Below are 235 nucleotides of genomic sequence, written 5' to 3'. Positions count from 1 at the left end.
CATACACACACACACCCTCTCACACACACACCCGTTCACACACTCTCTCTCTCTCTCTCTCTCTCTCTCTCTCTCACTCACTCACACACACACACACACACCGCTCTCTCTCACTCACTCAGAACACACACTCTCTCTCTCTCTCTCACACTCACACACACACATATGAACACACACTCTCTCTCTCACACTCACACACACATACACACACACATACACACACACTCTCTCTCTC

The sequence above is a fragment of the Sinocyclocheilus grahami genome, unplaced genomic scaffold (assembly GCF_001515645.1).
Source record: "Sinocyclocheilus grahami isolate Dianchi unplaced genomic scaffold, SAMN03320097.WGS_v1.1 scaffold1626.1, whole genome shotgun sequence".
Lineage (NCBI taxonomy): Eukaryota > Metazoa > Chordata > Actinopteri > Cypriniformes > Cyprinidae > Sinocyclocheilus > Sinocyclocheilus grahami.
The sequence above is the reverse complement of the archived record's forward strand: the minus strand, read 5'-3'. Positions refer to the sequence as shown.